The following is a 16,702-nucleotide window of genomic DNA, read 5'->3' on the forward strand; positions in this document are numbered from 1 at the left end:
TTTCGCTTTTCATTTTCCGATATGTTTTAGATCGATCCGATGGTTATAAGTTAGAAAAAATGCAGTCAGAAGGTTCGCACAAATGAACATTTTTACACTGATAAGTTATCAAGTTCCTTCCAGACAACTTGGAAGTGTTCGGTGATTATTTCTAGCGGTTGTAGATAGAAAAATGAAATAAAAAATTCGTTTTATCGAAATAATGTTTGGCTTATTTCAATGGATTATTACTATATTGAACAATAAATAGCCAACAAAGAGTAAGCAACAAACAACAACCCATAACTTTTAAAGTATTCAAAATAGATATTTGAAGTCTTCAGTAAAGTTATTCGCAAAAGTAAGAGCTACAAATTTGCTGAAGGCATCATTTAGATATAATCACTTCCAAGAAAGTTTGTGAAAATATCTCACTCATAGGGGGATTAATCAGCAACAGCGCAATACCAAAAGAAAGGGCATATTACCTCCATTAAATTCTCCGAAGATACAATTGACCTAAAATAAGCCGTTTTGGCGTTAATAATAGATTATATGTTTTTGGTCATATTTCTGGCAATGGGAAATGATAAAAATCTTTCGTCCGTATTTAATGTTTAATATCTCTTTTGATAATAGTCCGATTTCAACAATCTATAGCTTGTTCGAAAGGTATTCGTTAAAGCTGTCTAAAAACATATAAATTGTTATGTCAGTTTCGGCAGATAATTGAAAAAAACTGCAAAAAACGCCATTTTTACGCATTCAAACATTCATATCTTGGAAACTAAACATTAGAATCAAAAACAAATTAATAGCGTTCATACTGTTTTTTAGTTCTTTCATTTAAAATTGGTTTGGATAAGATCGGTTCAGCCATTGCTGAGAAACACGAATGAGAATTTGTCCGTTACATACACACACACACAGACACACACACACACACACACACACACACACACACACACACACACACACACACACACACACACACACACACACACACACACACACACACACACACACACACACAGACAGAGACATTGTCCCAAATCGTCGAGCTGAGTCGATTGGTATATAAGACTCGGCCCTCCGGGCCTCGGAAAAAATCTTGAAAGTTTGAGCGAATTCTATACATTTCTTTTATAAGAAATGTAAAAACGCGTTAGTTCACAAAACCGTGCAAAAAAAAACCGCGTTACATTCAATGCAAAAGCCTTCTGTGGGACCAAGTTGGCCTGCCAGATACTGATGAAACGAAGTCGAAACAAAAATCCTCTTTTCATAGCGGAATCATGATTAGTTATTCACGAATTTAGGAACTTTTTTGCCCATGGATGAGTGACTAACAACCGTGACACTCCCAAAGTTTACTTTATCCTCTTTTAGGTGCTTTATCATTGTGATCTGCTCCAATACCTGGAAACCGCATATTAGCTAAACACCCGAGACGATTTGGGGCCATGCATAAATGACGTAGCATTTGGGGGGGGGGGGGGGGGGTACGGAGGGTTTACCAAATTTGTGACGAAGTGTGAAGAGAGAGAGGGTAGGGTCAGAAGATGTGCGACGTAGCATTAAGTTTAAAACCCATTGTTTAGAGAAAACAATTTAATGATCCTCCATTCTCAAGAGAAATGAATTTATATTCAAACAAGTTACTTTTGATGCTCATAAGGTAAATTTTACGATTCGCGGAATTACAAGTTCGCAAAAATACGAATAGATTTTGTATGCGGATTTAACTTGCTACATTAGTTAGTTAATGTTGCTAACTAGTTCGGAAGCTGGATTAAATTTTCACTTCGGATTCAACCAAACAAAATTTAGTAATTTAGATGAACGTATGTTTCTTAGAATCATTGGCAGTTGCAGGATTGTGAAATGAGTGAACTTCTCTTTATGCTTTCCTTGTGATATTTGTGATGAAATGAGCTTATTTTGCTGCAATTTGCTGTTATAATGAAAATGTTGATTTAAAATAATTGCAAAACATGTAATTTTTTTTTCACCACCCGGGCGCTTTGCATGGAACGAGGGGGAGGGGGTAGGTAAATGCTACGTTATTTACGAGGGGGAGGTTAGAATTTTGTAACCAAATGCTACGAGGGGGGAGGGAGGGATCAATAATTGCCGAAAAAAGCTACGTCATTTGTGTACGGCCCCTTTTAGGAAAAGTGGTTATTTCGGAGTTTTATCAATAATGTGTTTTGAAGGCAAAAGACTAAGACCCAAGTAACCAATAAGCATAATAACGTAGCCTAATATCTGCTTTACATCCACATATAAAGCAGTCTTATAGAGCAGTGAAGCCCTAAATACTGATATAATGCTGGTATTATGCCAGAAAAGGCGAAATATAGTGCTATTACTGTGCAGAGATCGACAGCTCGTTTCTGCATTGCTAATGCTATTATATAGCACCAGCGCACAAATGTCAAATTTGAAAGCCTTATATTGGCACAACTAATGCTATTGAAAAGCTTCAGCTGGCTGTCATTGTCCGCCATGGTTTTAAAAACATTTCATATGTTTCCTTTCGGTATGATGAGCAAAAAGGAAAAAAATTAAAATAAAATGTTCTATTTAAAACCGTAATTGACTCTCTTCTAATGCATTGTAATGAATATGTTTAATAGGTTTTCGTTCTGGCATGATATGAATGTTTTACGAAAATTACCTTTAGTAAGTCTCGAACTGAGGTACCTTGCCTCGTCCTTCACGGTAAGTGCGCTGCGTTTGCTCCCTGCACTATATTGCATATGTTCGATTGAAATGAAATATGCCGAATATAATCTTCAAGAAGAGTTGCATAACAAATAAACCCACAGCATTACAATAGCATTATATCGGCTTTTTATTTTCTCTTTAATGACATTAAATGCACTTGTAAAGCTAACATGCTTTAAAGATCCTTGAAGCATGAACGCGTTATATCAGCTTTATATACGCATATAGAGCAAGCGATAATGCTATATGTCGGCTGTGCAGTTATGCATTATTAATGCTAATATAGAGCTTTATTAAATTGTTAATGCTGTTTCAATGCAACATTAGTGCAAATGTATAGACAATATAGTGCAATGGCTTAATACTTATGGTTACTTGGAGACGATTTTTGAACAAGTTTTTTTTTGCACGGATTTTGCAAGTAGCACGGTTTCTGGTTTTAATCTAATTCCTTAAAAGAGTTTTGGAAAAGTGGAAAAGTCGAGAATTTCTTTTGGTCTGCATTTCAACAGTATGGTTGTTTTCGGAACAGTATTAACGAGTAGATGCCAAATTTGGATGTCTGAGACCATTTTAAACATCAAGATAGCGACTTCCAGCTTCGCGGAATTCTCTAAAACCACATCAATATGGGTATTTTTGGAACGGGCTTGACAAGTAGATGCCAAATATCGATGCTTGATGCCATTTAGAAGACCAAGATGGCGACTTCCGGTTCAGTAGAATTCTCTAAAACCCCATCAATTTGGGTATTTTTGGAACGGGATTAATGACGTCAGATATCGATGTTTAAGGCCATTTGGAAAATCAAGATGGCGACTTCCGGTTCAGTGGAATTCTCAAAAACCCACATTAATATGGGTATTTTTGGAACGGGATTGACAAGTAGATGTCAAAGATCGATGTCTGAGGTCATTTCGAAGCCAAGATATCCAGTTCGGTTTAGTACAATTTTCAATTATCAATACAATGTAAGTATTTTTTGAATAACATTGATGAATAAATACCGGATGTCAGTACTGGAAGTCATGTTTTAATCCAAGATGGTGATTTCTAGTTAGAGGTATTTCCCCTGATTTTGTCATTTTTTAATTCGATTATGAGCCTCGAAAATACGCTCGATGACCTCTAGCATACGAGTCAGCTCATATTCGAGTAAATCCATTCATGAGCACATGTTTCTTTCTTATAAATGCAAATTACGTCAGACCTCTGGCAACTGCATATTTGTCAATCAAGTTCCAAAACACTCCTCGTTGTCTGTGTATCGCTAAGCCTATAGTTACCATTTTGTATTTCAAAATGGCTTCAGACATTGATCTCTATCATGCGCTCATTAGGCCCGCTCTGAACATATGCACACTGATTGGGTTATAGAAAATTCCGTTAGACTGGAAGTCGCCATCTTGGTGTTCAAAATGGTCTCAGACATCCATATTTGGCGTCTACTTGTCAAACCCGCTGCAAAAATACCCCCCCCCCCCCCTGACGTCCACTCATCAATTCCGTTCCAAAAATACCCATATTGATGGCTTTTTAGAGAATTCCATTGAACCGGAAGTCGCCATCTTGTACATGGAAAACTTAATCAAAAATGGAAAACATAATCAAAAATCGTCTAAGTCTTTTGCCTTCAAGAGAACTTAGAATATTTTTGCCAAAATCCGTGCAAAAAACAAACTTGAGAAATCGTCTGTCTTTTGCCATGAAAAGGAAAATTGTTGAGAAATCGACTAAGTCTTCTACCTTTAAAAGGACTTAGAATTTTTCTTTGCGCTGTTAATTGCGAAAACCGTGTAAAAAGCCGTGTAAAAAACCGCGCAAAAAACCGCGTAAGAAAAAACCTTAGTGTAAGTCGAAATATGTCAGCTCATCAAATAAAATGGCAAAAAGTAGTAAATTGACTGAAACTCATAAATAAAATAAATAAAATGAATGACTGGCCATGAAATAAATAAATTATAAAACTAAATGAAATTAATGAAATTAATTTAGAAAATGAAATTAGAACGTTCACTTAGTCATCGAGGCGTCATCTCGTTTGTGAGATCGCGAGCACAGGTGTGCCTGGATGCTCGTGAAGGGCGCGAGCATTTGTATGTTAACATGTTGGTCGCGTGTATGTAACTAACCGTGGATAAATTTGATCTTATAACAGCGTAACGATTCGCATATTTGCAGGTTTTCTTAATGTTGGCGAGAGTGCGGGGGTAAGTATGCGAGGACGATTGCAATTGCATGTTCGCGTTTGGGACCAGATTTGTGTTATCGCGAAGGCTTCGAGCGTTTATACTTTGAAATGAGAGAGATCGTGAGTGTATATGAGAGAATAGGCAATTGATTGTGTTAGTGAGTGTTAGTATGAAGCAAATTTAAGATATTGTAAAAGAAAAATTACATGCCTAAAAATGATAAAAATGATGCAAAGAGATTAAGTAGAATTACATAAATTGACCGATATTATGTTTGGTATACATTAGTAGTAAAAAGCAAAATGTACACATGTCACACGCAATCAAAGTACTTAAACTCGCCTAAATGCTAGCAAATGATATTTATTTACCATTGACGGCAATTGCATTCTTTCGCATAATTAATTTTTTTTCTAAGCGCATGAAACCCTGACCCTGACGTATAAGATACAAACATCGTTTTCATCATCATCTTTCTACTGTCCGAAAAACAATATGCTGTTACAAAACGTCAAGTTGTTTTTTGGGCAAACAGTGTTATTGGGAAGATTTAATTAGTTCATAAACAGTTATTTTAAGAAAACAGTTGTTAAAAATCGAATCAACCGACCACCAACACTTGAAATTTTTACTGAGTCATCAAAGGAAGAAACATAAATCCCAATGTTTCCCGCTCAGAATATCCGTATTCCAATCTATATTGATTGCACAGTTTCACAGCCAGAAGATACCATCACAAACAGACTATCGAAATTTTAAAGTATAGTATGAAATTTCAAAGACAAACCCTCCACCTCTCGAACATGCATCTAGTTATCCTTGTTTCCGGTTCGCAAAACTTGCAGTAAACGCTTACTAAGACCAATGGTTGGGGCACACACACAGGGGTGTGGCGGACAAGAACAAGACTACCTCGCACCTTTTAATCTTCCAATCTCGGTGCACACGGCGGCGAGAATAGACTAAACCAATCAGGCACGGAAGTGTGGGAGTCAGTTAAGGAAAATAGGAGGAAGGTGGAAGGCTAGGATACTGCACTAAACCGAGCGTGATAACCCTATAAAATAAAATAACGAGTCCCGTGAGATACGAGAGAGTGTGTCGCCTCGCAGCAACATTGCACAGTGGGATTGTGGATCTGCCACCGGTTGCCGCTGATGCCCGCCCACTTCGGTATCAAAATAATCAGAACAACACCTTTCGCCCCTCCCCGTCCCATTCCCAAAGGTCCTACCATATCACTATCGGATCACAGACCTTTGGCTGTAGAATGGCAGCGAAGCGCTTGCTGGCTCAATGAGCTGGCAACAAATTTGCATATAAATATTCCACTGATTAAATTTTCACAGTTTTGTGCATTCCGAAAAAAGAGATGGATGCTGGAAGGAACGGTGAAGGGGGGAAGGTGTAACAGAGAGAAGCGGTTCGATGTGGAATAAGTTACACGTATATTCCATTGAAGTTATGCTTCGCTCTACACGTGTCGATCGGAAGCCAGAGGAACTTATTTTCACAAGGAGATGTAAGGTGAAAACTTGGCACACTTTGATTGCTTCACGTACTTGCGAAGGCAAGGATGCTGTTACGAGGTGTTAAATAGCGTGGGCTGGAGTATGTCGCAGCACACTTTGACGTATACATTGCTACCATTGCTTCGATCCTTATTTTTCATGGCGTTTAAAAATAAAGATCCGATTCCGCGTGTTCCGATAGGCATTAACCGTAAACATCGGAGGTCGGTGCCCCTTTAAGTCGCTTGCAGCCAGTTCTAACTCCCACGCGCAGTTGATCCTCCAAATGCTTCAAATCCATCAGCGATTCTACTCGCGTTGGCTGGCTTCGTTCTGACGAAAAATAAATAAATATAAATAAAACAAAAAAAAAAACAAAACCCAGCGAAAAGAAGACGAAACGAACGACGGCGCGCAAATCGACGAAAAACACGTTTCGAAGAAGTGCAAATCCGAAAAGTGCATTCACTTTTTGGCCTCCGTTGGTCGATTGGACGGTCGGTCGGGAATTGGTTTCGCGGTCGAGAGCGTCCGCTCATTCCTTGCGGCCTCCCGTCTCTCTGGAGGGATTTGCGGCCTCCTCCTTGGATGCCTGAATGGAGTCACGCCACACGCACACCAAACCGAACCGTTCAAGTCCAAATTATTCCACCAAATTGCTGCCCGGGCGGGCGGGCGGTCGCGGGCGTTGCGCTAGGTTAGGTTTGTTTGGTTTGGTATCGCGGTTCGACTACCCGTAGTCGCGGTGGTGTGTTTCGAGATAATTTCGCCTTTGCCGACTAAAAGTTATTCGCGCGGCCGGTCGGCTGCCTGCTTGGATCATTGAGCGAAAAAAGTACCAATAATAATTATTCTTGGTTCGAAACAGAAAAGAAGGGATTTTGTATTCCACACAGTCATGAACCGAATCGTGTTTGAGTTTGTTTTGTTTTCGTTTCGTTCACTATGAATCATTCGTGGTCTTTGCCGAAAACGTGAAGGTTGAAATCAGTGTTGTCATACGCGCAGTTTTATTTGAAGTTTGTTCAGTGAAATGGTCATTTGACCGAACGGACATTTTTGCTGAACGGACATTTTTACCGAACAGACATTTTTACCTAACGGACATTTTTACCGCACGAACATTTTCATCGAACGGACATTTTTACCGAACGGACTTTTTCACCAAACGGAGATTTACGGAACGGAATTTTTACCGAACGGATTTTTTTAACGGACATTTTTACTGAATGGACATTTTTTACTGAACGGACATTTTTGCCGAACGTAAATTTTTACCGAACGAACATTTTTACCGAACGGACATTTTGCCGAACGGACATTTTCACCAAACGGACATTTTTACCGAACGTACATATTTACCGATCGAACATTTATACCGAACTAAAAAATTTACCGAAGACATTTTTGCCGAACGGACATTTTTACCGAACGCACATTTTTACCGAACGCATATTTTTAGCGAATGGATATTTTTATCGGTCATTTTTACCGAACGGACATTTTTACCGAACGGACATTTTCACCGAACGGACTATTTTACCGAAAGGACATTTTTAACGAACGGACATTTTTACAAACCGAATATTTTCACCGAACAGACAATATAACCGAACGGATATTTTTACCTTACGCACATTTTTACCGCAACGGACATTTTGATCGAACGGACATTTTCACCAAACGGACATTTTTACCGAACGTACATATTTACCGATCGTACATTTATACCGAACTAAAACATTTACCGAACAGACATTTTTACCGAACGCATATTTTTACCGAACGCACATTTTTACCCGACGGACATTTTTACCGAACGCACATTTTTACCGAACGGACATTTTTATCGGTAATTTTTACCAAACAGACATTTCTACCAATTTTTTACCGAACGGACATTTTCACCGGACAGACATTTTTAACGAACGGACATTTTTACCAAACGAATATTTTCACCGAACGGATATTATAACCGAACGGATATTTTTACCTAGCGCACATTTTTACCGCAACGGACATTTTGATCGAACGCACATTTTTACCGAACGGACATTTTTACCGAACGGACATTTTTTACCGAATGGACATTTTCACCGAACGTACATTTTTATCGAAGACATTTTTACCAGACATTTCTACCGAACTTTTACTGAACGGACATTTTCACCGAACGGACATTTTCAACGAACGGACATTTTTACCAAACGAATATTTTCACCGAACGGATATTATAACCGAACGAATATTTTTATCTAACGCACATTTTTACCGCAACGGACATTTTGATCGAACGCACATTTTTACCGAACGGACATATTTACCGATCGTACATTTATACCGAACTAAAACATTTACCGAACAGACATTTTTACCGAACGCATATTTTTACCGAACGCACATTTTTACCCGACGGACATTTTTACCGAACGCACATTTTTACCGAACGGACATTTTTATCGGTAATTTTTACCAAACAGACATTTCTACCAATTTTTTACCGAACGGACATTTTCACCGGACAGACATTTTTAACGAACGGACATTTTTACCAAACGAATATTTTCACCGAACGGATATTATAACCGAACGGATATTTTTACCTAGCGCACATTTTTACCGCAACGGACATTTTGATCGAACGCACATTTTTACCGAACGGACATTTTTACCGAACGGACATTTTTTACCGAATGGACATTTTCACCGAACGTACATTTTTATCGAAGACATTTTTACCAGACATTTCTACCGAACTTTTACTGAACGGACATTTTCACCGAACGGACATTTTCAACGAACGGACATTTTTACCAAACGAATATTTTCACCGAACGGATATTATAACCGAACGAATATTTTTATCTAACGCACATTTTTACCGCAACGGACATTTTGATCGAACGCACATTTTTACCGAACGGACATTTTTACCGTTCGGACATTTTTACCGAATGGACCAAACAGACATTCCTACTAAACGAACAATTTTCCCGAACGGACATGTTCACCAAACGGAGATTTTTACCGAACGGATTTTTTGAACGGACATTTTTACTGAACGGACATTTTTTACCGAACGGACATTTTTACCGAACGCACATTTTCACCGAAAATTTTTTGCCGCGCGTAAATTTTTACCGAACGAACATTTTTACCGAACGGACATTTTCACCAAACGGAAATTTTCACCAAACAGACTTTTTACCGCACGCACATTTTTACCGAACGGACATTTTTACCGAACGGACATTTTTTACCGAATGGACATTTTCACCGAACGTACATTTTTATCGAACAGACATTTTTACCAGACATTTCTACCGAACTTTTACCGAACGGACATTTTCACCGAACGGACATTTTCAACGAACGGACATTTTTACCAAACGAATATTTTCACCGAACGGATATTATAACCGAACGGATATTTTTACCTAACGCACATTTTTACCGCAACGGACATTTTGATCGAACGCACATTTTTACCGAACGGAAATTTTTACCGAATGGACATTTTTACCGAACGGACATTTTTATCGAACAGACATTTTTACCAAACAGACATTTCTACCGAACGAACATCTTTACCGAATGGCCATTTTTACTGAACGTACATTTTTATCGAGCGTACATTTTTACCTATTTTTCCTGATGTATGTGAGAATGTTTTTTTTAACAAGTAGACTTAAGGCCCTAGGTTGCTAGGGCCAAATGTAGGTGATTCCGGACGGGATCGATTCATGATCCCGTGGGAACAGGAGTTGCTGTAATCACACTTGGGACCACGTTTATAAATTCGCTAGAGGTGCGCGTCGTTAAGCACAAGTACGTTCGGTATAAAGTACGTTCGGCATAATGGACGATAGGAATAATTGACAAAAAATTCGCATATCATTTATTGTAGAAAATTTGACCTATACTCGTTTTCTTCGGGTTAGTAAAATTTATGTCAAGCTATACTATTTTCTCGTTTAGCTTTAACGAGAGCTTGCACAATGAACAACACTATGCAAGCTGTTTAACCCTTAGAGGCGTAATTTTTTACCCTTTTTTCATATTACTGCAAAAGTAGGGCAGGAGGTATCTTTCATTTAACTAAATGTTGATGTATGATTCACAATAATAAACCAAATCTCTCTCTCTCTCTCTCATCAGATGGTTTCCGTAGTTTTATCTTTGATGGAAAAAATAATATAATCAAATATTTGAATAAAATGATCGTACTTCATTTCATGAGCTGTTCTTCAAGTCAATTTTTTTTATTGGACTACTGCAACATGCATGTATGCAACCTTTAATCACAGTATATATGTATTTTCTGTACCCAAATATAAATGAGTACCTCCATCCTAAGCGTTCGATTTTTGTATTTGAATAAACAAACATGAACATATCTTCAAGTTTTTACAGTACAATAAGATGTTGATCGAGATAGGTAAGCCTACAGCTTATTTCTGCAAGATCAAAAAAGTGCAAACACTCAATTTTCTCCTTAGTATAGTTTTTCACCCATATTTTCTCCACTGAAAAGAAATATAGCATAGAAACGTACGTATGCCTAACATATTTATGGTTAATGGGATAGATCTTTAGGGGCTTCCGGACGTGATCGATTCATGATCGCGTGGAAACGGGCGTAACTGTATTGTTCGTAGGTGATCACGATTCTTCATGCGCATGCATGACCAAATTTGTATTATCGCGAAGGCCATAAGCGTTTCTACGTTAAAGTGTTTGATCGCGTGTGGATTTTTGCGTGGGATGTGGAACGTCATTCAGATGTTTGATTTGAGTGAGCGTATGTTCAGGAATCAGGATATATTGGCATAAAAGGGAACGTTCCCTGTCTGTAGTCAGGGATTTGCGCCTTGTGGTGTTTTCATCATCCCCTGATCTGAAGGAAAGGAGACTACAGACATTAGTGCATAGGTTTTGTACGTCAGCCCGCTCTGCAGATCTAGGACATTTTTTATATGCATTACTAGCTGACCTGAAAGCCGGTTTTAAGCTCAGCCCTCCACCAAGGGATTCCCCTAGTGAATTTAACAGTTTTTCGTATCCACGAGGTCATCCAAGTCGTCTAGTTGACTGATTGTTGGAAAATATCCATGAAAATTGGCCACCAAGTTTTCAAAAAAGAGGTCCCAATTCGTAGATTTAGGATTACAATATGCTACCACATTAAGGGTGATATCAAGATGATCGAAAAATATATATTTGTGATCGGGTAGAGACGGTTCAGTTTCATTTGGATCCTACTAGTTTCCAAGCTTATGCAAAACTCTTTCGGAGCAAAGGCGTTATGTCTAACACCTTCTCTCTCCCAGATCTCGCAAAAGTCGGTCGGATTCATTCGGAATATGAAGATTTGTACTACTTATGTACTCCATCAGTTCAGAGTGTGAGAATGGCCTAGCTTCCTTTCTAAGTGAAGCGAGATTTTCTTGCAACCAAGGATCTTTATTGGAGGGCAATTCTTACGATAAGTGGGTATGATGCTATTTGCCGCATTGTCCAGAATAGAATTACTTCAATGTGACTGTGATCCGACAGACAATTACATTACGTTACTATGTTTTAATTGCTGCAAGGTTCTACTGTATCGGCGGTAAAACATGATGATGAGTTATGTTCTATCAATGACCATGCGGTAAACTTGGGTGCAACGCCCAACTCCTACTTAGCAGAAGGCACATTTTCTTTCGATCATATCCATATGAGCCTGCCTAGTCCTAGTTTTCCGTTCTAAGTTTATAACTGATTCGCTCTTGAATACCAATCCATCTTTCAATTTCATTTCATTAATTTCTCTTAGTCTTAAATTTGCCGAAAATAGCCATCAAAATCGATACAATTCTACATTACGTCGAGCTACACTGACGTGTCGCTTACCAGTCCAACATGAAGGTTGCCCATTGCTACCATAACTCTTTTTCAGTCGCTCTGTCTAAAACGGTAAACCCTCGAAAGAGATGAGAGCGAAGACTCATCTCTAATTAAGGGCATTTGTACAGATGTCGATGATTGGTGAATTTTAGTGCTTCAATCAAAACAATCATTCTGCATCCAGCAAACAGTAAAGAATCAGCAGTGCGGCCAAACTATAAACATACACCTGAAAATATATTGTGGTCCAATTTCAGGTATAAGTCGTGAATTACCTCAAGTAATTCAACTTATTGCTGATTGCAGAGATTTTGTTTTCATCTACACATAAAATTCGGCTCGTGACAATGCAATGGTTGATGTGAAACTAGCTATTACCAGTTGTCTTCGCATGGTAATTTCCTTTCTCCATCTTTTCTGTTTTTGATAACCACTAAGCCGGCGTGCCATCCCGAGCAAACGAAAAGCTCATAATACACCCATGCTCATGGGGTTTGACATGGGTTCAACCCATGAAAACACCATCACCATGGTCCGGTAGATCTCATATAAAATACCATATGTTGGTGTATTTATGGGTAATTCAGACCATTTTACGGTGTCTTGATGGTTGTGAATTTTGGCACGGACCATGTTTACGGTCTTTTCAAGGGGCTATGTGGTGTTTGAACCCATGAGTATTTGCTCGGGATGACATCCCAGACGAACTTGGCAAAAGCCTCGACAGCTATTCCAGCGCATCATTATATCCGAACATAGCTTCCAACAAAGCGACTGAGCGCTTCTAATTCACGTCAATCAATCGTCGCGTTGAATGAATTAAATTAAAATTCGAATAGATCATTAATTCAAGTTGCACCAAGACCGAAGATTCCAAGCAAATCAGGCTCCATTGAATCGCTTTTGTTCGCTTCCTTGTCTCATCAATAATATTGTTGCTGTCGTTGTTGTTTGTTATTTACTGCATGCAGGCGCAGCTTTCCGAAGGTTGACCTGCAAAAGCCGGGAACCGGGTGAGGATCGCAACACGGAATGATGGTCAGTCATTCTTTTCACGTAGACTACGGACACATCAATCCCACCAATTTCGATCGCGGTGGAATCTAACCCAACCGCTAATCTTCTCCGCGAATGTGTTCGTTTGGGAGTGTGGGTAAATTTGCCTGTTCAATGTATGTATGATCACGTCAAACCGAAACTAGCAGCGTAGAAAGATTAATAAGAAATAAATTACGAGCAAACGAGTTTCCTACCCCGCCCGCGTCAAGCAGCGACCCTCGATCTAAACATCCAACGTCGCTGCCCCAGTGGATCGGATGCTTTCTGTTCGAAACTTAGCAGGCCATGCGCTAACCTGGATGCTGGTTGGTTGGTAGTGGCTGCCAACCGAACGGACACAAAAAATATCAGCACAACAACAACAAAAACACGTGCGCGCAGAACTCTTTTTTGACGCTGTGGCTTTTGACGAACGGATCGACAACAACGGCGACGACGAATCAGGTACAAGGTAGCGCGCGATCATCTAATGTCCAATCCCTTCGAATGGATTCCGTACGTACCACAATCATCGTTCTCCTTCCACCACCGCATTCGTCTATTTGATTGAAATGATTAACAGGTAGGTTGGAGATTAGATGTAAAATTTGAACTGCTCGAACTAATCGCGTCGTCATTCGAGAAGCAACGCAACGACGACGCCATTCTGTTATTGGCGTTCCCCTTCCGACTGTGTGAGTGTTGTAATTTGATGGTTGCTGAATTTGTTGAAAACAACTGTCATGGTGAATGTGATCAGGTAGATGGAATTATTTGAGATCGACTGATTTGTTGTTCGAGGAAGCTTCTTCTGATCAAAATTCCGGTTTCCGGCCTATTTTGCCATTGAAGGGTTTTCTGGGTGTTCCGCTAAATCGCTCCAATTAGTAACGCGGGATGATGTAAATTTAATAGCGAATTAAATACGTTTTGTCGTTCAACAGCGATGTATGTACATCAAATTTCGCCCTTCGCTGAGATATATTGATCGAGATAATTACTCACCGTAAGTACTTCAGCAGCCGCTGAAGAGCACATTTGGACGCACCAGTAGGAAACAGAACGCTCTCAACCACCTCCCCACAGCATAGTAACATTGACATTGTGTCAGCAAGTCCTACCTGCCTACCGATATGCTGAGGTCGATGCGGTGTAGAAGCGATGCAGAGCAGGCATAAAATCAACCATAAACGTGCGATCCGAGTGCAGTTGTTAGTAGGCGCTGCTAAGGAGTAACCCCCGCATATCGCCCATGGCAACGCGGATCAAGCTAAGGCAGCGCTGTGGCATATGAAATCACACAGGTTGTGTTGTTGTTGATTTCTGCCTACATAGAGTGACGGTAGTAGCGCTGCATGAATGGAAATCTATGATCTAATACAACTGTATAATGGCGGCTTCGGTGTTGCTTCTTTGGTTGGTTGGTTCATAGCTTGCTGCGCTAGTTGGTCCTAATTTCTGGGAAGGTTGTTCGAACGAGTTCTTGATACTAGTAGTTGTGGGTATCTCAGATCAACCGACTTTTTTTATTCGAACGGCTTTTTTGCCGAATGGTTTTTTTGCCGAACGACTTTTTTAGCCGAAGGGTTTTTTTAGCCGAACGGATTTTTTTGTGGAATGGCTTTTTTTCAACCGGACGGATTTTTTTAGCGGAAAGACTTCTTTTAGCCGAACGGCTATTTTAGCCGAACAGCTTTTTAACCGAACGGATTTTTTTAGCCGAACGGAATTTTTAGCCGAAAGGCTTTTCTTAGTCGAACGGCTTTTTTAACCGAACGGCTTTCTTTCAACCGAGCGGCTCTTTTAGCCGAATGAATTTTTTTAGCCGAACGGATTTTTTTAGCCGAACGGCTTTTTTATCCAAATGGCTTTTATTTAGCCGAACGGCTTTTTTTAGCCGAACGTCTTTTTTTAACCGAACAGCTTTTATTAGCCGAACGGCTTTTTTAGCCGAACGGTTTTTATTTAGCCGAACGGCTTTTATTTAGCCGAACTGCTTGTTTTTAGTCAAACAGCCTTTTTTTAGCCGAACGGCTTTTTTGCCGAACGGCTTTTTTAGTCGAACGGCTTTTTTTAGTCGATAGGCTTTTTTCAACCGAACTGCTTTTTTTTTAAGCCGAACAGCTTTTATTTAGACGAACGGCTTTTTTTAGCCAAACGGCATTTTTCTATCCGAACGGCTTTTTTTGCCGAACGTCATTTTTCTATCCGAACGGCTTTTTTTGCCGAACGTTATTTTTTAGCCAAACGGCATTTTCTAGCCGAACGGCATTTTTTAACCGAACATTTTTTAGCCGAACGACATTTTTTGGCCGAATGACATTTTTTAGCCTAACCGCATTTTTTAGCCGAACTGAATTTTTTAGCCGAACCGCTACTTTTCTAGCCGAACAGCTACTTTTTTAGCAGAACAGCTACTTTTTAGTAGAACGGCTACTTTTACACCAGAAGCTTCAGGGCGCCGGATACTCCAGTGATTTGGGAGAACACTCTTCACTCTAGATCAGAAACGTCTACTCAAAATCCGAATTTATACACGCGAAGTTACATACACGCAACATACACATACGCCCACCTGATCAAACCCTTGTACATACAAGCGCACGAGCCCGGCGCGATAATACAACGCTGATAACAAACGCGAACATGCAATTGCGATCCTCCATGCAGACTTACCCATGGTCTCAAAAAGTGTTCGATAAATTGTCCGTTCGGTAAAAATGCCCGTTCGGTAAAAATATCTGATCGGTAAAAATGTTCGTTCGGTAAAAATGTCCGTTCGGTAAAAATGTCCGTTCGGTAAAAATGTCCGTTCGGTAAAAATGTCCGTTCGGTAAAAATGTCCGTTCGGTAAAAATGTCCGTTCGGTAAAAATGTCCGTTCGGTGAAAGTATTCGTTCGGTGAAAATGTTCGCTCGGTAAAAATGTTCGTTCAGTAAAAATGTGCGTTCGGTAAACATATCCGTTTGGCAAAAATGTCCGTTCAGTGAAAATGTGCGCTCGGTAAAAATGTTCGTTCGGTAAAAATGTCCGTTCGGTAAAAATGTCTGTTAGGTAAAAATGTCTGTTAGGTAAAAATGTCCGTTTGGTAAAAGTTTCCGTTCGGTAAAAACGTCCGTTCGGTTAAAGCGACCGTTTGGTAAAAATGTCCGTTTGGATAAAATTCCCGTTCGGTAAAAATGTCCGATCAATGAGAATATCCGTTCGGTAAAAAATTCCGTTTGTTAAAAATTTCCGTTCAGTAAAAATGTCCGTTCGGTAAATATGTCTGTTCGGTAAAAATGCTCGTTCAGTAAAAATGTCCGATTCGTAACAATGTCCGTTCGGTAAAAAAGTACGTTCGGTAAAAATGTCCGTTCGGTG

This window comes from Topomyia yanbarensis, chromosome 1 (genome assembly GCF_030247195.1).
Source record: "Topomyia yanbarensis strain Yona2022 chromosome 1, ASM3024719v1, whole genome shotgun sequence".
In the NCBI taxonomy this organism is placed as follows: domain Eukaryota; kingdom Metazoa; phylum Arthropoda; class Insecta; order Diptera; family Culicidae; genus Topomyia; species Topomyia yanbarensis.